Raw genomic sequence first — 26,391 nt, forward strand, 5'->3', positions numbered from 1 at the left:
TGTATACGTATAGACGGATAGTGTCCGTCTATAATGAGAATTTGTGTTTAATAATATAGTAACCCAACAAAGCTCACACACATGGACACACGTCCTTTACGCTAATTACTGCAAATGTCAAGTTCAGCCTCACACTATCTTCTTGGCTTTTCGGGATGCACATTTTTTTTGTTTTTTAGATAGGGTGAACATCTCATAATAAAATATTGCTTAATTAGAGACGAGTCTTGGATTCGTGTGTATTACTCATTTTGCTGTCCGATAATTTATCTGTATGTAATGAATATTTGACTTATACTCATATTTATCATGTGATGCTTACTCCAGCGGTTCAATCCCTCATTATTTTTGTTGTTGTCATTATCATTGTGGTATCTTTTGTTGTCATTGTCATTGTTGTATCTCTGTCCAACAAAAATAATAAGCCATCCTTAGGTTCAGTGGTGTGATATTGTATAATATAACCCGTGATATTGTTTAGTACAACCATTGATATTGTTTATTGTAAGGGGTGATATTGTTTTGTATAACTCGTGATACTCTTTTACTGGACTCAAAGACTCAGATACAATATCACATGTTATAATAAACAATATCACAGCTTAGACTTAAAAAAAAAAAAAAAAAAAAAAATTATTCATAAAAAAAAAATATTCATAAAAAAAATCGTGATATTTTTGTGTAGAGCGTGTGATACATAAGTGGACTCACGAGACTCAAAAAGATAGGGTGGACTCATGTGATCCTAATTCTATATATATATATATATATATATATATATATATATATATATATATATATATATATATATATAGAAATGAGATCTAATGAGTCCACCAAAATTCATTGAGTCCATAAGTCCTCTTTAGGGCCATTGAAAAGATTGGATGAGGGGCTGAGATTGAAGGGAAAAAAGGAAGGGATTAGTGCAAAAAGAAGAGATTAATGCTAATGTAAGACACTCTCTCTCACTACCTCACTAATCAACCCTTAATTTCAATATATAACCTTTCTTTTTCCACCCACTTCTCTCTCCTATCACACATGTAACACCCGCGAATTTCCCTTTCTGACAGTTAAAATTTATTAAACCGTTTAATTATTTTGTTATATATTTTTGAATTATTTTATTTAATTAATTTTATGTCAACCACGATTTTTATAAACGTATTATATAAAAGCTCATTTTTATAAAAATACGTACGATTAAATTATATTTTTAAGGCACGATTTATATAATAATATATGTATACGTATTTTTGGCCGGATAATAATAATGACTGTAATAGTAATAATTCACGTCTTAAATCCCGTCTGACATTAGACCGTCACATTTTATTTGAGAATCTTATCTTAACACGGACCAATCGTATGTCGACAACACATATCCTATCCACCCCCACACTCTACTTTTATATTATTATTATTATTATTATATATATTATTATAATTACTATATTATTGTTGTTGGGTTACCGTGACACTCCCCCTCTTTTCCTCCTCCTTCATTTCAACAAAAACAAAACAGCAGCAGCAGCGAACCAAAGCAGAGCTCCATACCACCATTTTTACGCAGCTTCAACCCGAGATCCCTCCTTCATTTCTCAACCAAACTCCATTATTTTCACGCCATTGGCTTCCTCTCTCCTTCCTCCTCATTTCTAGGTAAGAAAGTCTTAATTTTGTCGAATTTTCGAAATGGGCATTGATCGGTCCGTTTAGTGTTCACAATTAAATAGATGTGGTCGTTGGGTCACGTCCGAATCAAAACACAATTTATAGCTTCACAAACAACTCTACAATTAGTAAAGAGGAAAGCAAAGGTCGGATCCCAAGGGACGGGAATTGAGATGAGATTTCTATTGAAACTAGTGGTGTCTTAGGGGTGTCACAATTTGGGTTGATGTAGAAGGTCACTAACTAAAATAGCAATGTAAATAAACAAGCAAGATGAATTAAAAGGGGTGTAAACAATTGATAAAAAGCACTAGGGTGTCATGGGGTCATAGGGGAATCATGGGAATTGATCATACAAACATGTGCTCAAATTATAAGCAAGCAATTATTGTTGTGATGGATTGAGTTGGGTTATATCTTACAATCCTAGGAAAGTTTGGGTCCCGGAGCCGAATCGATTAGATTGTACAACACCTACAAGTCGACTTAATCTTCCCTACTCTCAACAACATGCATGGTCTAATGAGACTCGAGTTGGTTTATGTCTTACAAGTCTCATTGAAAAGATAGGTGATGGGTAAAAAATGCAAAGATTCATAGGCTCGCATTTCATCAAACATAACATGTGCATGGGTTGAGATCAAAGCAAGCAAGCAAATAAAACATGAAAGCATATTAATTTAAGCATGAATCATTCCCCATGTTGGTTTCCCCTAATCACCCATTAACCCTAGCTAAGAGACTACTCACTCATTATCATGTTGATCATGCTAGCAAGGTTGTCAATCATACCAACAAAATGAAACATGATGAATAAATGAAAGTAATTAACAATAATTAAAAAGGGATTAAGAGGATTATACATACTAATGATTCCAATAATAAAGCAAAGATAAAAGAAGTACTTGATGCTTGATTGAGAGGTTGTCAATCTCCCAATAATAACCCAAATAATCTTCAATTACCCAAAATAAAGGATGAACAAAAGAGAGATTAAGGAAATAAAACTTGTATTAAAACTTGATTAATTGTTGATTACAAAACTAAAGAGAGATTTGATTGATATTAACTACTCTAAGAATTGATAAGAAGAACATGCTCTTCTAATTAGACTAATGGGGTATTTATAGTGGAAATTAGGGGGATGCATTAGGGTTAACTAAGGGCTAAACTAGTAATTACACTTTTTAGATTGAGCAGGGGGGAGCCGGTATTTTCCGAAGGAAGGGCTTCTTTCTTTGTAGCTTGGAGAAGACGAAATTGTCTTTGACAGAATCCGTGCGTTTTGGAGTCGGGACGGGCGGATTCTGGCGGTGGAACACGGGCGTCTTTGGAGGAATCCGGGCGGATTCTGGTGGCTGCTAACCCGGGCGTCTTTGGAGGAAAACGCACGGATTGTGCTTGTGGAGGACGGGCGGATTGTGGAGAAACCACACGGATTGTACCTCAGCACTATTTCTTCTTCTTTTCTTCCCTTTTCTTCATAAATTCCTTGGGGATTTCCTTGGGGACTCAAGGATCCTTTCTCAACATTGCTCATCTACTATAATATGTACAAAGGCCTTCTAATCTTGTCTCTCCTTGATGCTTGGTCAATGGATTCGATCAATTTAGTTTCGTTTTGCCATGCAAATGTAAGATTCTGACTCCTTTCCTACCAAGGGATCAAAATCTCAAAGAATATGCAAAACAAAGAACTAAAGATAATAAATGACCCAAATATGCACTAAAAAGCATGGGAACAAGGCTAATTCGGGGGCTAAATATGCGCTAATTATGGTCACATCAAATATCCCCAAACCGAACCTTTGCTCGTCCCGAGTAAAGAGGTGACAAAGACTAGGACCATTATTTAAACTAACCTAATAACATAGCCGATATGAGACAATTAGCGGGTCTCACTCCGCCCCTTCAACTCACAACAAGACAACCATGAGGTAGGATGCCTTCTTGCAAGGCAAGGTGGGTCTTGCCAAAATGGCGACACATCCAAACATTAAGCACACAAAATCACATAATGGATGCATCTACAAAAGGAATAGCCACTTCCTCATCAAGTGGCGGAGGCACTAAAGAGGAACAAATTTAAGAGCATGTAATCCTTTACAAATACTAGTTCAACAAATTACTAAGGCTAAGAGGATGGCACTAAATCACCTCCAAATGGTGTTAAACTAGACTACTTTCGTCCTCAATTTCCAAATGCTTTCGTCAAGGGCGATCGGATGGTGGTGGAATGATGATTCCTATGATGCTAGTAGCATATGACATGACAAGTCTCGAATTCTCTACAAAAGTAAAGGTCATGGATCGTCCCAAGCTCGACAAAGTGGCTTGACAAAAGGCTTTTTGGGAATGAAATGCTCAAATCGTTATACACAACGGGTGGATATGACTAGTATTCAAAAATTGACCTCATTCAACTTTCACATTTCAAAAATTTAAGATGGGGTTTGTCCCTTCCGGGCTAGTGTCCTTTGCTTTCGCCAATCGCTTATTAGGCAACCGGTTAACCTCTAGACAATAGCTTTTCGGGGTGATAGTCACTCTGTCTCTGGGCGGCCGAATTCACAACCGTGTGGGGGCCCAATTCAATGGATCCCGCTCCAAAGCACATCGAAGTGGTACGCCTCCATCAAAACAATTAAATTTCTCATCATTTCAACATTTCATAACATTTGAGGTTTCCTTGGCATTAAATTACTTCCACGTGACAAAATTCTTGAAATGAGCACTTCAAACTTATTGATAGAAAGTATTTTTGGGTTGCCTTACCACAAGGTCAATCAAGGTCACCTAGACAAGTTAACCAAGTCCACATCGCATCACGGGGTTGGATAGGTGACTCACATGCAAACCATTGACTAGGCTTTGGGTCATGGGTCAAAAGACACTAGTATGACACTATCTAGGGTGTTTTACAAGCATTCTAGTAGGCAAAGTCTTAAGTTGAAAAAGTATTTGTAATGGCTTAGTTGCTCTTGTCAAAGTTCCTAATTAGGCATTTTTCAAAAATTTAATCTAAATGCAACTACATGCTATGATGCAACTATTATAAACATCCTAATGCAAGTGATTCTATCAACTAATATGACATATAAACTAAATGCAAGTCCTAAGTTCACATTGTTATACCGCATCAATCAAAATAAAGCCACATAGTCATTAACATAAAGAGGAAAAAGGAGATTGGAAAGATCATACCATGCGGTCTTCATGATCCTCATGTCTCGGATGTGGCGTAGTCGATCAATGTGAACAAGGATAGAACAAACACAATATATACAAGACGATATATACAAGACTACACTACAAAAGGAAATAAACATGTTTTTGGCTTTTCAATTTTCAAATTTTTATGATTTTCGAAATTTTTCAATTTTTTTGGGTTTTTGAATAAGAGTTTAGTGTTATAATTCCCCATACCCACACTAATATGGGCATTGTCCTCAATGGCCAAAATAATGGGAAATTATGCAAAGATGATGCATGATTTCTACACTAAATGCAATCTACACTAATCTACACTACATGATGCATGGTTTTTGTTTATGACGGAGAGGATAATTTAGATTACCTCCCGTTGTGTATGCATTAACTTCCCCAAACCGAGTTAGACACTATTGCTAATGTCCTAAGGATGGGTATAGATCATGCACACACTATGCAATGCATGAAACTAATTTGTCATTTTGGATTTTGAAAGTGGGAACAATAAAACGAGAACACCTCAATGGTACCGAGGTGTGAGTCCTCTATGGTGCTAGGACTACTCCAACAATGATCAAGAAAAATAATTAAAACAAAGAGAGAAATAGACAAACCTTGAGAGGGTAGGAGCCTCCAAAGCTTGCTAATCTTCCATTATATCATCAATATCATCACTTTCCTCATTAGAAGTGGTCTCATTGCCACTTCCCTCTTCATTTGCTTCTTCACTTTCTTCTTCACCTTGCTCATCATCTTGTTCATCATCCTCTTCTCCTTCTTCACTTGCTTCCTCATCAATGTTATCATCAACTTCTTCATTACCGACAACCTCATTGTCACCCGGAACAACCCTAGATGCACTCGGAAAAAGGAGTTCTCTATCCGCCCAACTAGGCAAAGGACATGAAGGATCAAGTAGTCCTTGCCTAGCTAAGTGTAGGAGGGGTGGATATTGAGCCAAGTAAGCATTTTTCCGATCCTCAAAGGCTTGCTTGTGCATTGCTTGCATGAGAAGAGTTAAATAATCATTTCTTGCTTCAACGCCATCGGGCTTGAACTCTTGGTACTTGAAAAGGTAGGGTGGTGTGACAATGGAAGAGGAGGGTATTTCAAGTTAACCCTTTTGTTGTCGGATAATATACTCGGCCTCTTTTGAAAGGGGAAGTAGATAATTGGTCCGGTGGACGCTTAGACGACAAATCTTTGAAGGCAAAGTAAACGATCTAGCCTCACTAGTGAGCCATCCATACTTGGTGTCAAGAGGGTTATGGGAAACCCACTTGTACTTGTGTATCATAGTATGCATATCAACAAGATGACCACCCTCTTTCGCCTCATACTTGTTATCTTTGTTGAAGTTAGGATCAAAGTATTTAGCTAGGATAGTGACTAGGCCGCCATTCACAATAACGGTAGTGCCTTCCTTCCCACAATCAATGTTGAGCCATCTATCCACAAAAAGCCTTAGAGAGTTGAAAAGCTTGGTGTGTACTCTTCCAATGTTCAAAGCCGACTCAAGAAGAACAAAATCAAGTTTGGTGAAATGGTTGGTATCTTTTCTTGCAATGATGGTGTTTCCTATGACCTTGTGCCATACTCTTATGCCCGGATGGTGGACTAAAAGAGCACGACTCGCATGAAAGTCCTCAAATTTCCTTCCGGAAATTGCTTCCCAAAGAGGGTCGGGGTCATACTTTCCAACATTCTTAAAATAACTCGGTTCATCACTAAGACCCAAGGCTTCACCTATTTCTCTAAAGGAAATGCATCTACTAACATTAGCTAGACGAAACTCGAGGTTCTCCCTAGTCTCAACTTTGTTGACTTTCAAAGAACTCAAAAATTCCAAGGTAAGGGAGGGGTATGTCAATTCTTTTGATTCAAACAATTTCTCCAACCCCATGGCTTTAAAGAAGGCTCTAGTTTGCTCAAGGATACCCAACTTATCTAAGGTATCTTCACAAATAAACTTGGTGGATTGAAATGATTTTCTAGCAAACTTGGCAAAAGTGTCTCTACGGGTTTTGGAAATAAAAGTTACCTCCGGATAGTGCAAAAGTTGATCAATTTCCGGAGTAGTAGATGTTGTTGCTCCCATAGAAGGTTGTTGTTGTTGTTGCACTTCCAAGTTTGGGTTTGCTACCACGATAGCCAATGCTTTCTTTGCTTGAAGAGCCTTTTGCCTTGATGAAAGTGTCTTTGCCTTTGGTACCTTTGCCTTTGGTACCTTTGCCTTTGTTGCCTTTGTTGCTCCCTTAGTCCTTGCCATTGATGAATTAACCAAGAAAAGAGTGAAAAATCTTCAATTTGTAGTGTACCCAAATCGATTTAAAGGTGAAAGGCTTTGCCTTTATGAATTCAAAAATCGACTCAAAGGTTGAAGATTTTGTGCTTGGTTTTGATTTTTATTGAAAAAGGAGTGATTGATTTGTTGTTAAAAGGATGTTTTGATTTGATTTTGGTGAATGTAGTTGAGGAATTTTGTTTTTGTGATGGAGAGGATGAGGGTTTTGATGTTTATGAGTAGTGTTATGAATGAAGGAATGAAGAAATGAAGGTGGGATGGGTTTTATAAAGCCCGAAAAATTCGAACTGCAGGGGTAATCCATGCGGTTTCTGCTCGGGACGGGCGGATTCTGCCTTTTCTGGGTTGGAAAAAACTCGCCTAAAGACGGGCGTCTTTCAGTGAAGACGCTCGGATTCGCAGACACGGGACGGGCGTCTTCTGCAGAAGACGGGCGGATTCCTTTGCAGCAATTTTTCTTGTTTTCCTCAGCCTAGAAGACGGACGTCTTCCCTTCAAGACGGGAGGATTTTCAAAGACGGGCGGATTTGAATTCAGGACGCCCGGATTCGCTTACAGTCAAAAATATTTCAAAAGTTCAGCTCAGAGGGACGTGCGTCTTCTACCCAACACGCCCGGATAGTCTGAAGACGGGCGGATTCTCCTGAATCCGCTCGGATTCGACCCCTTTGTACCCGGATTCAGTTCCATCCGTGTACAATGCGTATCCCTTGTCATTCTTCCATTCTTCTTCATATCTCGTGTTCTTCATTGTGGGTGCACTACTAAGGCATGGATAGCCTAGGCAATTGCCATCCCCACACTAAGCTAAAGCACTACACATCAATTGGAATTATTAGTCCCTCCCTCAATTCTCTCAAACATGACAATTATCTTGATCAAAGTATATACAAATCCAAAGATGACAAAAATGCAATATAAGAATTGAAATGCGAGTTAGGGAGTTAGAAATATTTACAAATGGTGGTTTAGGGAGGACTCCACCAAACTCTCATTCTTGATGAGATGTCAAGGGGGCATGTCCAAGGTGTTGTTGATGTTGCTCAACACCTTGAAGAAATAATCAAAAGCTTGTTCATTATCGTTATAAAGCTCTTCAATAGACCTTGGCCCTTATTGTCGGTCTTGATCGATGGCATTACCAATGTAGGGATTAAAAATCCCTTCAAATTCGTCGTCCCAAAGACCACAAACTTCATTAAGTTGATCATTGAAAATCTCTTGATTTGATGGAGACAACTTTCCCATTTCTTCTTCTTGGCCAATGAGGCCATCCTCTTCTTCTTTGCTTGATTTTGATGAGCTTTGCAAGCTCTCCTTGTCACAATTCACTTGCTCTTTGAATGGAGCATCTTCAATTTTCTTCTTCCATTGGAGTTCCGACTTCTTCCTATCATCCTTCCGGCTATAATGATCAATCATGAAACACGGTTCATGCAAACGAGGAGCTCTTATAGTCTTGTCAAGATTAAAAGTTATACTTTCATCTCCCACTTCTAGAGTGAGCTCACCATGTTTCACATCAATCACCGCACCGCATGTGTGTAGGAAAGGTCTTCCTAGAATGATTGGAATGTTGGAATCTTCCTCCATATCAACAATGACAAAGTCCACCGGGATGAAAACTTCCCAATTCGTGACGGAACATCTTCCCATATCCCTAATGGTGTCTTCGTCGATCTATCGGCCATTTGGAGTGTGATATTGGTGCATTTAAGCTCTCCCATCCCCAACCTTTTACTCACCGAGTACGGCATAACACTCACACTAGCCCCTAGATCACATAAGTCTTTGTTGATCGTGGTGTCGCCAATGGTACACGGTATTGAGAAGCTTCCCGGATCCTTTAGTTTCGGAGGTGAACTCCCTTGAAGTATTGCACTACTCACCTTAGTGAAGGCGATAGTCTCAAGCTTCCGGATCGACTTCTTCTTTGTGAGGATGTCTTTCATGTATTTCGATAGGCCAAGACGTGATTGATTAATTCCGTGAAAGGAATCGAGACTTCCAAATTCTTCACAATTTCCATAAACTTTCCAAGTTGGTCATCAAATTTGGGCTTGGCTTGACGACTTGGAAAAGGAAGTCTAATCACAATGGGCTCCTTCTCCTTGACCTTGTCTTCATTTTTCTTTGAAATCTCTTCTTTTGATGATTCTCCATCTTTGGAGTTTTGCACAATTTCTTCCTTATCGCTCGCTTCCACAACTTCATCCTCAACTTGCTTCTTCGGTGCTTCATACCTTGTACCACTTCTCAAGTGAATGGCACTAACCGTTTCACGTCTTGGGGGATTACTTTGAGGTGGTAATTGCCCCTTTTGTCTTTGTGAGCTTGAAGATGCTAGTTGAGTCAATTGGGTTTCCAACATCTTGGTGTGAGCTAGGATGTTGTTGATGGTGGTTTCTTTTGCTTGACTATCTTTTTGCATTTGAGTGAAAAATTCTTGTTGATTCTTTTGCATTTGGAGGACCGCTTTTTGAACATCAAAACCTTGGTCATTTTGGTGATTGTATGGATTTTGATTTTGGTAACCTTGGTTTTGATTGTAAAAGGGTCTTTGATTTTGGTTTCTCATGGGAGGTGGGGTGTATGTTGTTTGAGGGTTTTTAACATTTTGGCTTTTGTATGAGAGATTTGGATGGAATTTGGTGTTTTCATTGTAATAGTTGGAATAAGGGGTACCACTCTTGTATGCTTGGAAAGCATTTACTTGTTCAATTGTTCCCCTACATTCACTTTGGTCATGTCCCAAAGTTCCACAATTCTCACATATCCCACTTGGGATTGATGAAGATGCCGTCATGGCATTAACATGATGCTTTGGTGATTTTGAGGCTTCTTCAAGTCTAGCCATAGCTTTTTCAAACTTCAAATTGATTGTGTCAATGTGAGCACTAAGTTGAGTACCCAATTGAGTAACGGAGTCCACTTCATGCTTTCCTCCTCTAGTAGCCTTGCGAGGTCTACTATATTGTGAGTTATGGACCGCCATTTCCTCAATTTTGTTCCATGTTTGATTGTCATCAACTTCGGTGAACATTCCATTTGATCCCATGTTGAGAATGTTCCTTGAATCTTCATATAAACCGTTCCAAAATTGTTGTACCAAGAACCATTCGCTAAGTCCATGGTGAGGACATGAGCGACAAATTCCCTTGAACCGCACCCAAGCTTCATACAAAGATTCTTCATCCCTTTGCTTAAAACCCGTAATTTGAGCTCTTAGCATGTTAGTCTTTTCCGGTGGGTAGAATTTTTTGTAGAAAGCTAGAGCCAACTTCTTCCAAGAATCAATTCCGAGAGTGGCCTTATCAAGGCCCTTCAACCATTGTTTCGCGGTGCCAATTAGAGAAAAAGGAAATAAGACCCATCGAATTTGGTCTTGAGTTACACCGGTTTGAGAAATCGCATCACAATAGTCACAAAAGGTTTCCATATGAGAATGAGGGTCTTCACTAGGCATCCCCCCAAATTGGCTCCTTTCGACTAATTGGATAAAGGCGGATTTGGCAATAAAATTTCCGGTTAGATGTTGTGGTGTGGGAGTACCATTGGGTAGGTTCTCCTCGGTGGGTACGGAATGTGATGAAAACTTAGGCATTGTAGGTTGATTTTGGGTGGTATTTTGTAATGGGTTCTCCTCACCTTCTCTTGCAAAAGGGTTGATGAACTCAATAGTTGGTTGAATATCTACAACCTCACCAATACCTCTCAAATTCCTCCTAGAAAGTCTCCTATTGGTTGTCAAAGTTCTTTCAATTTCACGATCAAAAGGTAACAAATCACCTTGTGACCTTCTAGACATGCAAAATATCAAATAACTTGAAAACAATTAGAACAAACCTTGAGGAGTTTTACTTCCCCAAGGCAAAGAAAGACACAACTAATAACAAGAAAATCTAAATCAAGCTAACACCGTCCCCGGCAACGGCGCCATTTTTGATCGGTCCGTTTCGTGTTCACAATTAAATAGATGTGGTCGTTGGGTCACGTCCGAATCAAAACACAATTTATAGCTTCACAAACAACTCTACAATTAGTAAAGAGGCAAGCAAAGGTCGGATCCCAAGGGACGGGAATTGAGATGAGATTTCTATTGAAACTAGTGGTGTCTTAGGGGTGTCACAATTTGGGTTGATGTAGAAGGTCACTAACTAAAATAGCAATGTAAATAAACAAGTAAGATGAATTAAAAGGGGTGTAAACAATTGATAAAAAGCACAAGGGTGTCATGGGGTCATAGGGGAATCATGGGAATTGATCATACAAACATGTTCTCAAATTATAAGCAAGCAATTATTGTTGTGATGGATTGAGTTGGGTTATATCTTACAATCCTAGGAAAGTTTGGGTCCCGGAGCCAAATCGATTAGATTGTACAACACCTACAAGTCGACTTAATCTTCCCTACTCAACAACATGCATGGTCTAATGAGACTCGAGTTAGTTTATGTCTTACAAGTCTCATTGAAAAGATAGGTGATGGGTAAAAAATGCAAGGATTCATAGGCTCGCATTTCATCAAACATAACATGTGCATGAGTTGAGATCAAAGCAAGCAAGCAAATAAAACATGAAAGCATATTAATTTAAGCATGAATCATTCCCCATGTTGGTTTCCCCTAATCACCCATTAACCCTAGCTAAGAGACTACTCACTCATTATCATGTTGATCATGCTAGCAAGGTTGTCAATCATACCAACAAAATGAAACATGATGAATAAATGAAAGTAATTAACAATAATTAAAAAGGGATTAAGAGGATTATACCTACTAATGATTCCAATAATAAAGCAAAGATAAAAGAAGTACTTGATGCTTGATTGAGAGGTTGTCAATCTCCCAATAATAACCCAAATAATCTTCAATTACCCAAAATAAAGGATGAACAAAAGAGAGATTAAGGAAATAAAACTTGTATTAAAACTTGATTAATTGTTGATTACAAAACTAAAGAGAGATTTGATTTATATTAACTACTCTAAGAATTGATAAGAAGAACATGCTCTTCTAATTAGACTAATGGGGTATTTATAGTGGAAATTAGGGGGATGCATTAGGGTTAACTAAGGGCTAAACTAGTAATTACACTTTTTAGATTGAGCAGGGAGGAGCCGGTATTTTTCGAAGAAAGGGCTTCTTTCTTTGTAGCTTAGAGAAGACGAAATTTGTCTTTGCACAGAACCGTGCGTTTTGGAGTCGGGACGGGCGGATTCTGGCGGTGGAACACGGGCGTCTTTGGAGGAATCCGGGCGGATTCTGGTGGCTGCTAACCCGGGCGTCTTTGGAGAAAAACGCACGGATTGTGCTTGTGGAGGACGGGCGGATTGTGGAGAAACCGCACGGATTGTACCTCAGCACTATTTCTTCTTCTTTTCTTCCCTTTTCTTCATAAATTCCTTGGGGATTTCCTTGGGGACTCAAGGATCCTTTCTCAACATTGCTCATCTACTATAATATGTACAAAGGCCTTCTAATCTTGTCTCTCCTTGATGCTTGGTCATTGGATTCGATCAATTTAGTCTCGTTTTGCCATGCAAATGCAAGATTCTTACTCCTTTCCTACCAAGGGATCAAAATCTCAAAGAATATGCAAAACAAAGAACTAAAGATAATAAATGACCCAAATATGCACTAAAAAGCATGGGAACAAGGCTAATTCGGGGGCTAAATATGCGCTAATTATGGTCACATCAGGCATCTTATTACAAACTCGGTTTTGTGACCCTTGTTACTCGTTTTTCTCCCCTTTTAGTTGAAGACTGAGGATAGGCTCGTGTTTTGGACGTTCTTACTCTGGAATTCGCGAGGATAAGGTAACGGTGATAGGTTACTCGACAATGAGTCGATATTCCGTCCCTTCACTTGGTTTTTATACTCATTCGTCTTAAAGTTTTAATCTTTATGTGCTCTCTCATATGTGGAATTAATTGTGTTAAGCTTGGGGTCAGTTTATTCGAGTGTTAGCCGTTCTCATGGCTTAACCTTCATGAGTTTGTCGTCCTAGGAACTCGAATGTTGCTCGTTGTCTCCCTGAGGAACTGCGTACACTTCTAGTTGTTTTCTAGTTTTTATTGGGCATTAGTATGGTAAACATGGTAAGGGTTATTCACGTTTAAGGCGTGCTCCTTTCGGCCTAAGTTCGGATTCCATTTCCATCTTAAGGTTGAGTCGAAATGGACTGCTTACCCCCCCTCTGTTTGGGAACGGTTTTACTGTAGCCTTAGGACTGCCTTGGGACAACGGTAATAAGGATTAATTGGGCTGAAGTGTTTAGTCGCCCGTCATTGGCTCGATTTTATATGGGTTGTATGGGTTGTGGTCGGCTCGGCCTTGGACAGAATTATCGAGTTGCTTGATACGGATTTGGGTGGTTGTCTAGGTTGTTGTTTCATGGTTCATGGGCCGCTCCCTGGGCTGCTCATGGCTGCCCGTTTGGGCGATCTTTGGTGGCTGCTTTGGGGCGGATATGGTAGCTAGGGTAGCGTGCGTATGTGGTGGTTTTCGGGTCTTGGTTAGGTGGTCGTAGGAGTTGCATTTGGCCGTAGGATTGGGCCGTGTTTTGGGTCTTTGAGGCGTGGGTTTGAGTAGTTTTGGCGCTATTTAGTTTATTTGAAATGTTTGGAATTTCCGTCTCATGTTTTCATAAAACGCAATTCGCTAAATTTGTTCATTTAAATACCTTCCCTTCATGATATATAATTATGCAATTCCGTCATTTAAATATTTTTCGTCTCAATTTGACCCCAAGATGGGTGCTTTTGGGCGCCAAGTTCGGATTCTTCGAACGGTTTGATTTCCGTCTCATATTTTATATAGCGTAAATTATTAACATTTCACTTTTACATATTTGCTCAATTGGGCTCTTTGACCTTAAGTATTGGACTCATTTTGTTTAGTTTGATGGGCTTGACACATCTTAATTGTTGGGCTTGTATGTTTCTTTTGGTTGGACTTGAGTGCTCTTTTGGTTGGGCCAACCCATTATTGAGGGAATGTTTGTGAATGTCCCACATAAGTCGGTCACATTTTACCCCGAAATTTCATATAACGTAATTTATTCATTATCATTTATTATATTTTATCTAACTGACATGTTAAATTAGAAAAATAGAATATCTATTAATATAATAAAACTATGAGATTTTTATTATAAGTAGTTACTTCTAGTGAGTCGTATTCTTGATAATGCCTTGTACTGTCTGTTGTGAGAGTCTTGGTCCTATCGGATACTAGGGGTGAGCTATAAGCCCTCTAGTTGCGATATGATCGTCGGGATTGATGTTCCCATCCGTACTCATGGTGAGATGCAAGCCATGAGTATGAATGTGACATTAATGGTCCCGTGTCATATGATGTTTGCATGATCATTCTTACTCTTATTGTGACTCAAGTGTGACGTTTTACATTGTGTGACTACTTGACATTCCTTATTTACCCCTTTCGGACCTTTGGTTACGAGTGTGTGCCATGTTTCCGGATTGGGTTATCTTTCCTCTTTCGGACCTTTGGTTACGAGTTTGTGCCATGTTTCCGGATTGGGTTATCTTTCCTCTTTCGGACCTTTGGTTACGGGTGTGTGCCATGTTTCCGAATTAGGATATCCTTCCGCCTTTCTTCGGACCTTTGGTTACGGGTGTGTGCCATGTTTCCGATTAGAGGTTACTCGACCTTTGGTTACGAGTGTGTGCCATGTTTCGAGTCTTGGATACGATTGGAATATTGTTTGTCGAATCGGGTGACGTCCATCCCGAGAGTCTGGATCCAGGTTTAGACTAAGACCGTATTATGATCGTCGTCCTACCAAGAGGTTGGAGTCTAAATGGTTGTCTTGTGAGTTCATACTAAGTATATGTCTTACACTTGTTGAGTCGGTCAATATGAGTTGGTTGACTTGGTTGCTCCATGCCCTTGATTGCATGTTTATTTTAACATATCATGCCTATTCTATTAAGAAAGTATTATGCCTGTCTCATCATGATTCTCATTATATCTTCTTGTCCTTCATTATCTACATGTGATGCATGACTAATATGTTCAATTAAGTGTTTGTTACTTGCATTTCGACATATTGTGGTTGGGAGAACCTTGAGTTACTCTCCACTGACTGTGGCGTTTATGTTTACATGAATGACAGGTGGTGAAGATGCTTACGTGGGGAAGATGTGTGGGCTAGCGAGAACTAAATCCTTGGACCTTAGTTTCTAGTTTAGAAACCCCTTATATGTTTATTCGTGGGATACTTTTCCCCGCTTTCTAGACTTGGGTTGTAATAACCTATATTGGTCTATTTTAGCATTTGTTTCATTTAGTTTTTGGCACCCGCGTATTAATCCTTAACTTATAACAAAAAGTTTTTAAAAATCTCACAATTTCCGCTTTAATTTATTAGTTATATTTTCCGCTTTATCGCGGGGTGTCACAGTTGGTATCAGAGCATATGTTGCTCCCGACGCACACACGTGTACCCCGAATTTAAATTGAACTTGACCTTGAATAATGAATGAGAGATGGGTAGACTTAAGGACCTAAGGTGGTAGTCTGTAGTGTGTTTGCTCTTTGTTAAGTTCTAACGTGTTTGTTGATTGTCACCTAATAATTGTTGTGCCCTTGGATCAATGACCGTGAACTTACCGACGTGAAGATCAAGATTTGATGCCTATAGCCAGAAATTGAAGATTTGTTCAACTTTGAAGAACGGTTCTACTTTCTCGAAGATGTTTCTCATTCTTGGTGTACCTTGTCTTATTCCTTATTTCTTGGTGCTTATCCATCTTCTAAACTCTCTTCTGTTTTACTTTGAAAGTTACTCTTGTACTCCTAACTTGTCCTTTGTTCCTTGCTTATCCTCCCTTAACGCCTTTTTATAGTACTCTTTCTTTTGAGGAATGTCGACCTTGGTTGGAAATTTGACTTTTGAGGAGATTGTTGTGTTTGACCCTTAAACCTGGTTTTGAGAGGATTTGGTGTTGGAAAGACTTAGGTAGTGTGATGAGACATACTTGATGGTTCTTATACCTAGATCCTTGATAAAGTGAGTATTCTTGATTGGTGGACTCTGTGTGTTAGGTGTGAGTTGCATTTGTTACTAGGGTTAAAGAACTTGGACTTGTTGTTTATGTTTGGGATACTAGTGCTTGATACTTGACCTAAGGTGGATGAAATTGAATGGTGGGATTATTAGTTTGTTTAAGTGAGTGATATTGATTACTACTTGAGGTATGGTACGAGAGTGAGAGTAAGCTACATTGTTGGGAAGTCTTAGCACTTGTTTTAGTAACTAGAAAGGGTAATGGTATGGTTGACACTAGTTGGATATGAGTATAGCTTTGTTGGAAACCTTGACCTTTATCTTGTGGAAGTTGTTGGTGGATGTTTGAGAATTTGGAGTGATGAGATCACACATATAGTGAAGTACCTTGTTTTAAGGGATAGCTTAAGATGAAGTAACCCAAGTAATTTGGGGAATCCTCGGGAATGTTATGGTTATAAGTTTTGTTGTTAGGAAGTTCTCAGGACCATCTGGATGATGTTGTTGTTTGGGATATGAGTACTTGGCGTTTCCTTCTTTCCTAATTCCCTTTCTTCCTTGACCACAAGCGTTACCGTTCATACCTCTCTTCCTCGCTTCATCTTGCTCCTCCCTTAAGTTGATGCTAGTGACCTATAAAAACCCTACCCTTGACATTTTTATTGTTTTGACTTCAATTCTTACCCTATGAAGTTCATCATAGCTCTTTTTATTGGTTAAGTTTGGGCTCTCTTAGCGTACCTGGTATTTATGTTGTCTAAATTGCTTTTCATTTCATACAATTCCTAAATATTTCAAGCTACTAATTTTGTTTCGTTGTTAAAAGTTTATGTTACTTTTACAAAACCTTACCTATTTTAAAGGTTTGAAAATGAAAATTTGATTTAATTTCATATTTGTTCCATGAGTATAGACTTCTTTATCAGGATTTTAATTGCTAAACCCGAGATTTCTTTAAATTTTATCCAATTTCTGTTAACTTTGACCTATTTATGACTTCTTTGTCAAAGTTTGATATTACATTTTAAGAAATTTGACTTCCTTTTGAGTTTAAAGTTGGAACCTCCCTTTCTATTTTGGCTTTTGCAAAAGAAAATTTGAGTTAATTACCATTTTCTTTTGATTTTGACGTTGACCAGATGTTAGAACTCGTTATTGGAGATGTTTGATAACTTGTTCTATGCTTGTCGGCGAATGATTTTGTTTTGAATTTGTCTTGGAAAGTTAGCGTTCTTGTGTGCACGACAAGAGCAATTTCGTTCCATGAATGAGACTTATACTTTTGAAAACTCTTCATTAATGTTTTTGAAAGTGTTTTGATTTTGATTTATACAAATGATTTGTCTTTCGACTTGGTTTTATCGGAAAATTTTAGTTGAAGCTTTTGAAAGAATTTTAATTCTTACGATAAGCAACCTTTTAAATGTTTCGGTTACCGAGTCCAGTTCCAGTTTCATTTTAAATAACCTTTCATTTCTACTTTCAAGTTTCGAGGACGAAACTTTTTAAAAGATGGGGTGATTGTAACACCCGCGAATTTCCCTTTCTGACAGTTAAAATTTATTAAACCGTTTAATTATTTTGTTATATATTTTTGAATTATTTTATTTAATTAATTTTATGTCAAACACGATTTTTATAAACGTATTATATAAAAGCTCATTTTTATAAAAATACGTACGATTAAATTATATTTTTAAGGCACGATTTATATAATAATATATGTATACGTATTTTTGGCCGAATAATAATAATGACTGTAATAGTAATAATTCCCGTCTTAAATCCCGTCTAACATTAGACCGTCACATTTTATTTGAGAATCTTATCTTAACACGGACCAATCGTATGTCGACAACACATATCCTATCCACCCCCACACTCTACTTTTATATTATTATTATTATTATATATTATTATTATTACTATATTATTGTTGTTGGGTTACCGTGACACTCCCCCTCTTTTCCTCCTCCTTCATTTCAACAAAAACAAAACAGCAGCAGCAGCGAACCAAAGCAGAGCTCCGTACCACCATTTTTACGCAGCTTCAACCCGAGATCCCTCCTTCATTTCTCAACCAAACTCCATTATTTTCACGCTATTGGCTTCCTCTCTCCTTCCTCCTCATTTCTAGGTAATAAAGTCTTAATTTTGTCGAATTTTCGAAATGGGCATCTTATTACAAACTCGGTTTTGTGACCCTTGTTACTCGTTTTTCTCCCCTTTTAGTTGAAGACTGAGGATAGGCTCGTGTTTTGGACGTTCTTACTCTGGAATTCGCGAGGATAAGGTAACGGTGATAGGTTACTCGACAATGAGTCGATATTCCGTCCCTTCACTCGGTTTTTATACTCATTCGTCTTAAAGTTTTAATCTTTATGTGCTCTCTCATGTGTGGAATTAATTGTGTTAAGCTTGGGGTCAGTTTATTCGAGTGTTAGCCGTTCTCATGGCTTAACCTTCATGAGTTTGTCGTCCTAGGAACTCGAATGTTGCTCGTTGTCTCCCTGAGGAACTGCGTACACTTCTAGTTGTTTTCTAGTTTTTATTGGGCATTAGTATGGTAAACATGGTAAGGGTTATTAACGTTTAAGTCGTGCTCCTTTCGGCCTAAGTTCGGATTCCATTTCCATCTTAAGGTTGAGTCGAAATGGACTGTTTACCCCCCCTCTATTTGGGAACGGTTTTACTGTAGCCTTAGGACTGCCTTGGGACAACGGTAATAAGGATTAATTGGGCTGAAGTGTTTAGTCGCCCGTCATTGGCTCGATTTTATATGGGTTGTATGGGTTGTGGTCGGCTCGGCCTTGGACAGAATTATCGAGTTGCTTGATACGGATTTGGGTGGTTGTCTAGGTTGTTGTGTCATGGTTCGTGGGCCGCTCCCTGGGCTGCTCATGGCTGCCCATTTGGGCGATCTTTGGTGGCTGCTTTGGGGCGGATATGGTAGCTAGGGTAGCGTGCGTATGTGGTGGTTTTCGGGTCTTGGTTAGGTGGTCGTAGGAGTTGCATTTGGCCATAGGATTGGGCCGTGTTTTGGGTCTTTGAGGCGTGGGTTTGAGTAGTTTTGGCGCTATTTAGTTTATTTGAAATGTTTGGAATTTCCGTCTCATGTTTTCATAAAACGCAATTCGCTAAATTTGTTCATTTAAATACCTTCCCTTCATGATATATAATTATGCAATTCCGTCATTTAAATATTTTCCATCTCAATTTGACCCCAAGATGGGTGCTTTTGGGCGCCAAGTTCGGATTCTTCGAGCGGTTTGATTTCCGTCTCATATTTTATATAGCGTAAATTATTAACATTTCACTTTTACATATTTGCTCAATTGGACTCTTTGACCTTAAGTATTGGACTCATTTTGTTTAGTTTGATGGGCTTGACACATCTTAATTGCTGGGCTTGTATGTTTCTTTTGGTTGGACTTGAGTGCTCTTTTGGTTGGGCCAACCCATTATTGAGGGAATGTTTGTGAATGACCCACATAAGTCGGTCACATTTTACCCCGAAATTTCATATAACGTAATTTATTCATTATCATTTATTATATTTTATCTAACTGACATGTTAAATTAGAAAAATGGAATATCTATTAATATAATACAAGTATGAGATTTTTATTATAAGTAGTTACTTCTAGTGAGTCGTATTATTCATAATGCCTTGTACTGTCTGTTGTGAGAGTCTTGGTCCTATCGGATACTAGGGGTGAGCTATAAGCACTCTAGTTGCGATATGATCGTCGGGATTGATGTTCCCATCCGTACTCATGGTGAGATGCAAGCCATGAGTATGAATGTGACATTAATGGTCCCGTGTCATATGATGTTTGCATGATCATTCTTACTCTTATTGTGACTCAAGTGTGACGTTTTACATTGTGTGACTACTTGACATTCCTTATTTACCCCATTCGGACCTTTGGTTACAAGTGTGTGCCATGTTTCCGGATTGGGTTATCTTTCCTCTTTCGGACCTTTGGTTACGAGTGTGTGCCATGTTTCCGGATTGGGTTATCTTTCCTCTTTCGGACCTTTGGTTACGGGTGTGTGCCATGTTTCCGAATTAGGATATCCTTCCGCCTTTCTTCGGACCTTTTGTTACGGGTGTGTGCCATGTTTCCGATTAGAGGTTACTCGACCTTTGGTTACGAGTGTGTGCCATGTTTCGAGTCTTGGATACGATTGGAATATCGTTTGTCGAATCGGGTGACGTCCATCCCGAGAGTCTGGATCCAGGTTTAGACTAGGACCGTATTATGATCGTCGTCCTACCAAGAGGTTGGAGTCTAAATGGTTGTCTTGTGAGTTCATACTAAGTATATGTCTTAAACTTGTTGAGTCGGTCAATATGAGTTGGTTGACTTGGTTGCTCCATGCCCTTGATTGCATGTTTATTTTAACATATCATGCCTATTCTATTAAGAAAGTATTATGCCTGTCTCATCATGATTCTCATTATATCTTCTTGTCCTTCATTATCTACATGTGATGCATGACTAATATGTTCAATTAAGTGTTTGTTACTTGCATTTCGACATATTGTGGTTGAGAGAACCTTGAGTTACTCCCCACTGACTGTGGCGTTCATGTTTACATGAATGACAGGTGGTGAAGATGCTTACGTGGGGAAGACGTGTGGGCTAGCGAGAACTAAATCCTTGGACCTTAGTTTCTAGTTTAGAAACCCCTCATATGTTTATTCGTGGGATATCTTTTCCCCGCTTTCTAGACTTGGGTTGTAATAACCTATATTGGTCTATTTTAGCATTTGTTTCATTTAGTTTTTGGCACCCGCGTATTAATCCTTAACTTATAACAAAAAGTTTTTAAAAATCTCACAATTTCCACTTTAATTTATTAGTTATATTTTCCGCTTTATCGCGGGGTGTCACAACACAAATATCATCATTCCCATCTCTCTAAAAACCAAAAAATTCAGAAAACCAAAAAAAATCCAAAAATTCAAATTTTCAAAAAATCAAAAAATAAATTCCCTCCTCTCAGCCTCACCACCGACCACCCCACCCTACCCTACCCAAAACCCGACCTCCCTGTAATGCTACTCCCCCCTGTCCGCCGTGAGTCACAACCACCGCACCACCAAGCACCACCGCCTTCCTTCACTGACTCACATCATCCGACGACCTACGACACCTGCCAACAAACACCCGTCCACCACCACTCGTCTACCCTTCTCACCACCAAAACGTCCCACCACCGACAGGCCGCAGCTGACCACACTCACCACCTAACGCCTCCTCCTCTGCCGCCCTCCACCACCAGATCTCGAAAACAATTCTAGAACTTTTACATCTCGTTTTTTCTGGGTCATTGGTGGTTGTTTGGTGGTCGTCCACTCCTGCCGCTCCCTCTCCCGACGTCGCTTCCCTCATTGCTCTGCCGTCAACCTCTTCCGTCGCGGCTTTAAGGAGTGGTGGTTGATGTGGTGTTTGGTTTTTTTTATTGTTCTTTTGTTTATCGTGTTTAGATTGAGTGTTTTTAAAAGATGTGGTGTTTGGTTTTCCTGGTTTTTTTTTTTTTTTTTTTTATGTATGGTTTTGTTTTATATTTTTTAAATCTCGTCTTTTAAAAATTCGTCTTCTTTTATATTGTGAGATACTTTTATTTTATTCTTCTTAAATCTTCAAAATAGATACACTCGAAAAGCTTTTTTAAAATTTTTAGATCTACTTTTATTCTTAGATCTATAAAATAGATACTTAGTCTTTTTAAGATCTTTTTTTTTTCTAAGTTTCATAATAAAGTTAGTTGTTAATATTCGTTGGTGTTATTGTTATTGTTCCATATTTATACTCGTATTTTTTTACATTTACACTTGTATTTCTTTACATTTACACTCATATTTCTTTACATTTACACGCAATTTTCAGATTTACACTCATATTTCTTTACATTTACACTCATATTTCTTTACATTTACACTCATTTTTCAGATTTACACTCGTACTTATTTACAGTTACACTCGTATTTCTTTACATTAACACTCGTATTTCTTTACATTTACACTCATATTTTTTACATTTACACTCATATTTCTTTACATTTACACTCATATTTCTTTACATTTACACTCATATTTCTTTACATTTACACTCGTATATTTGTACATTTACACTCGTTAAATTTATATAGATTTGCACTAATATATTTTTGTGGATATGAGTTGGTGGTGTAGGACGACCGTGGTGGTGTTTGTTGGTAGTCGGACTAAAGTTTTACTCGTAAAGGACCAACGTTACACTTATAAAGGACCAAAGTCACACTCAAAGGACCAAATTTACACTCTTAAACCTTCAAATTCACACTTAAAATACTACATTTACACTCGGAAAACATCACATTTACACTTGTAAAATGTTAAAATTATATAAATTCAAAATTTCCGTCACAAAAAATCAAATTTACACTCTTAAAATGTTACATTTACACTCGAAAAACATCACATTTACACTTGTAAAATGTTAAAATTATATAAATTCAAAATTTCCGTCACAAAAAATTAAATTTACAATCTTAAAATCTTACATTTACACTCGGAAAATATCACATTTACACTTGTGAAATGTTAAAATTATATAAATTCAAAATTTCCGTCACAAAAAAATCAAATTTACACTCTTAAAATGTTACATTTACACTCGTAAAACATCACATTTACACTTGTGAAATGTTAAAATTATATAAATTCAAAATTTCCGTCACAAAAAATCAAATTTACACTCTTAAAATGTTACATTTATACTCGTAAAACATCACATTTACACTTGTAAAATGTTAAAATTATATAAATTCAAAATTTCCGTCACAAAAAAACAAATTTACACTCTTAAAATGTTACATTTACACTCGTAAAACATCAAATTTACACTTGTAAAATGTTAAAATTATATAGATTCAAAATTTCCGTCACAAAAAATCAAATTTACACTCTTAAAATGTTACATTTACACTCGGAAAACATCACATTTACACTTGTAAAATGTTAAAATTATATAAATTCAAAATTTCCGTCACAAAAAATCAAATTTACACTCTTAAAATGTTACATTTACACTCGAAAAACATCACATTTACACTTGTAAAATGTTAAAATTATATAAATTCAAAATTTCCGTCACAAAAAATTAAATTTACAATCTTAAAATCTTACATTTACACTCGGAAAATATCACATTTACACTTGTGAAATGTTAAAATTATATAAATTCAAAATTTCCGTCACAAAAAAATCAAATTTACACTCTTAAAATGTTACATTTACACTCGTAAAACATCACATTTACACTTGTGAAATGTTAAAATTATATAAATTCAAAATTTCCGTCACAAAAAATCAAATTTACACTCTTAAAATGTTACATTTATACTCGTAAAACATCACATTTACACTTGTAAAATGTTAAAATTATATAAATTCAAAATTTCCGTCACAAAAAAAACAAATTTACACTCTTAAAATGTTACATTTACACTCGTAAAACATCAAATTTACACTTGTAAAATGTTAAAATTATATAGATTCAAAATTTCCGTCACAAAAAATCAAATTTACACTCTTAAAATGTTACATTTACACTCGTAAAACATCACATTTACACTTGTAAAATGTTAAAATTATATAAATTCAAAATTTCCGTAAAAAAAAAATCAAATTTACACTCTTAAAATGTTACATTTACACTCGTAAAACATCACATTTACACTTGTAAAACTCATACAACATTACATTTACACTTCTGAAATCTGAAACTCAAAACTGATTAATTAGGGGCTAGAGAGAGAAAGAAAAATTAATTAGTGTATAGAAATTTGATTAGTGGTAATTTTTTTTGGTAATTTTTAATCTCAATCAAACCATCCACATTTTTTTTCCTTTTCTTTTTAATAGCCCTTAATCAAATTCATCTCAACCATCCAATGAGTCCATCCAATGGCCCTTAAAAGGACTTATGGACTCAATTGGAAAGGAGGACTCATTAGAACTCCTCTCTCTCTCTCTCTCTCTCTCTCTCTCTCTCTCTCTCTCTCTCTCTCTCTCTCTCTCTCTCTCTCTCTCTCTCTCTCTCTCTCTCTCTATCTATATATATATATATATATATATATATATATGAGAGTCTTTTCGAGCGATCTGAGAGCGCCCACATCATCAAAAATTAATTTAGGAAAGTATCATAAATAATAATTTTTGATGTAAAAAATAAAGTGGAGAATCTTTTAATTATTATAATATATATTTCCTAAATTATATTTAAGTGATATTTTCAATTTTTATATCAAACTTTTACATTTCACTTAGCAAAAAAGTATCGTTAAAAAAATTATTAAAATAATATAATTAGCTTAGTGGTAAAAAAATGATATTATTAGAGTATAAATTTCATATTATTTGCACATATTAAAACTTCTTAGTATGTAAAATTGTGTAATTTTTAGTATATTTTGTCCCACATTGAAAAATAATGTAGGCATGGTGAATATACTACATATAAATAGTAGAATTGTCCCACATCGAAAGATTAGTATAAGGTGATGTGATCCTATGATTATAAATAGGAGACATATTTGGAACTTATGTATCCACCCAAAAAATTTTGAGTCTCATAAATATTGTTTTAAAGAGCTCTTAATATTTTTTATCATTATCTACGATATGATATAAAAAATAAAGTGGAAATCGTTAGGAACTACCCGAGAAAGAGTTAAGAACATGAACAAGAAAATCAAAAAATACAAAACTAAAGGTTTTACTAATGGTAGTCTTCTAACACAGTACAAAACTAAAGATTTTACTAATGGTTGTCTTCTGAATGCAGTAATAGAGCGCTAATAAGTCGTTATATGTATGATGTAGAGATCCTATCTAACGATCGAGACTAAGTGGTTTTACCTTCAAAGAAAAATAATATGTATACAATAGTGGTTTTTTTTAAGAAGAGACATGTACTTGATATGTTATATCTTTCACATTGGAAAATAATGTAGGCATGATGAACATACTACGTCTAAATAATTAAATTATGTATCTCACATCGAAAGAATAGTATATGGTAGGGTGATTCTATAAATATAAATAGAACGCATCCTTGAAATTTAGGTATTAACCCAAAAATTTTTGACATAAAAGATATGTACTTTTTAGTATGTTATATGTCCCACATTGAAAAATAATGTAGGTGTGGTGAATATATTATGTATAAATAATTGAAATGTTCCATATATATATATACATTTTCTATATTATATTAAAGTGATAATTATAATTTTGATATAAAAACTTAATATTTCATTTGACAAAAAAATATCGTATGAAAATTATATAATAGATTGTGACAAAAAAATGCTATCATTAGAGTGTAGATTGTATTGTATTTTCTCATTATTAAATCAGGTTGATGTCAAAGTAGGTGCGAAAAAAAATGGTGTACTTAGTATGTTATTTGTCCTATATTGAAAAATAATGTAAGTGTGGTGAATATACTATATATAAATATTAGAATTGTCCCACATCGGAAGATTACCATAAAGCAGGGTGATCTTATGATTATAAATAGAAGTCATACCCAAAATCTTTTGAATCTCTTACGTATTGTTAGAGAAAGCTCTTAAAAGAGTTTGTATTACTGACTCTACAATAATGATTTCTAACCTAAGTTAATCTTTGGAAAATCTTTTAGTTATTATAATAATATATACTCTGTATTTCTTATTTTATATACAAGTGATGTTTCTATTTTTTATATAAACACTTTTACATTTCAATTGGCAAAATAATGTCGGTAAAAAGATTATGTAAATAATATTATTAGATTCATGGTAAGAAATGCTATCATTAGAGTATATATAGATGTCATATAATTTGCACATATTAAAGATGGTATATTTCATAGTATGTTATATGTCCCACATTGAAAAATAGTATAGGTGTGACAAATATACTACATATAAAAAACAGAATTTTCCCACATCGAAATATAGCATAAGGTGGGTGATTCTATGATTATAAATAGGAGGCATCCTTGGAACTTAGGCATCAACCCAAAATCTTTTGAGTCTCTTAAGTATTGTATTGGAGAGCTCTTAAAAGTTTATATCATTATATTTTCTACCTATAGATTTTATATGTCCACATTGA

General features: G+C 36.5%; 1 non-coding gene across 1 annotated transcript; it reads left to right on the forward strand.

The window, feature by feature from the left end:
* Positions 1-10,317: 10,317 nt before the first annotated feature.
* LOC141654363 (small nucleolar RNA R71) lies at positions 10,318-10,424 on the forward strand. Its single transcript, XR_012547923.1, has one exon. It is a non-coding gene; the product is annotated as a small nucleolar RNA R71 (small nucleolar RNA).
* The last annotated feature ends 15,967 nt before the right edge of the window (positions 10,425-26,391 follow it).

This window comes from Silene latifolia, chromosome 4 (assembly GCF_048544455.1).
Source record: "Silene latifolia isolate original U9 population chromosome 4, ASM4854445v1, whole genome shotgun sequence".
Classification (NCBI taxonomy): domain Eukaryota; kingdom Viridiplantae; phylum Streptophyta; class Magnoliopsida; order Caryophyllales; family Caryophyllaceae; genus Silene; species Silene latifolia.